Below are 1,346 nucleotides of genomic sequence, written 5' to 3'. Positions count from 1 at the left end.
TTCTGGAAACTTTATGTGATGTTGATGCGGAGCATCCCGCATCTACCCGCACCAACACTCCATCACCACTGCAAGCATCGAGGGGACCAACGACGAGAGCATGTGTATGTGCCATCAAGAACGAGGTTGACTCTCTCCTCTTCGAGTTTCATTCGAATTCACATGAGAATTGGGTTCTACCTCACGGAGACATGTTATGCATTCTAGGATACCAAACAGATGATCATGAGAAGGAGAAGACGGAGTCTCGAGCACCCATGGAGTAAGGGAGAGGAGAGAAGATCGAGGAGAAGGAAGGGCCGCAGCCCCTGGACACCCCAGGTGCCCGGCTGCCCCGCCCCCGGGTTCCCGGCCACAGCTTGGGCAGCGCCCCAGCCGGCCCCGGGTGCCCGGCCCCAAGGCCCCGGGTGCCCGACTACCACCTGGGCCTCGCCAGCCCGCCCCGGGTGCCCGGCCAACTGGCCCCGGGTGCCCGGCCTGCCCCTGGGCCACGCCCAGCCCCACCCCGGGTGCCCGGCCGGCCCCGCCCAGCCACCTGCCACCGCCCCGGGTGCCCGGCCTGCCACCAGCCGGCGCCCCTGACCGGTCTGGGTGCCCGGACCCTTCCTCCGTGGCTACGTTTTTGGGAACTTTTTGGTCCTTTGTATCCCTTTTCCCCAATGTTTCGTCCCTAGGCTTTATATATCCATCCCCTAGCTCATTTGGAGGGATAGCAAAGATTTTAGAACACAAAAGAGGGATTTGCTCATCTTCCTCCTTTAGGCGATCTAGACCTCCACTTGGAGAAGCTCCTCTTGGAGATCAAGCCCTCCTCTTGGAGAAGATCCTCTTTGGATGCAAGACCTCACCTAGTGAGAAGAACCTTACCTTAGTGTTATTATCCTTGGATTGATCTTGTAATCTTGTGGATCTCATGTATGCTACTCTAGTGGATGTGATATTTGGGTTTGTTTGAGAGTTTTGTTCCTTGTGTTCTTGAGTGTTTTTCCTCCTTTTCCACCCTCCAAGTGTGAAAAGATACCCTCTAGGGTTTGACCCTACAACATCTTGGTATCACGAGCAAGGTTTATTCACATCTTGGAGTCTCACCCCCCCCCCCATTTGCTAGCTTGATTTTGTTGTTTTTCGTCCAAATTCGAAAATCCCCACAAAAATAGCCCCAAAAAATTTTCTTGCAGTTTGTTGGATCTTGTGAGATTTGGTTGTTTTGGTCCATGGATTTGATGTTTGGCAAGTGGATCTAGCCCCTCCCCAACAATCCCCACCCTTCCCATCACGAAATCCACGGAATTGTGCTTTTCCCCCAAAATTTCCGCCCATCCCGAAAACCACCGGGTGCCTGCACC

This window comes from Triticum dicoccoides, chromosome 6B, assembly GCF_002162155.2.
Source record: "Triticum dicoccoides isolate Atlit2015 ecotype Zavitan chromosome 6B, WEW_v2.0, whole genome shotgun sequence".
Taxonomy (NCBI): Eukaryota; Viridiplantae; Streptophyta; class Magnoliopsida; order Poales; family Poaceae; genus Triticum; species Triticum dicoccoides.
The sequence above is the reverse complement of the archived record's forward strand: the minus strand, read 5'-3'. Positions refer to the sequence as shown.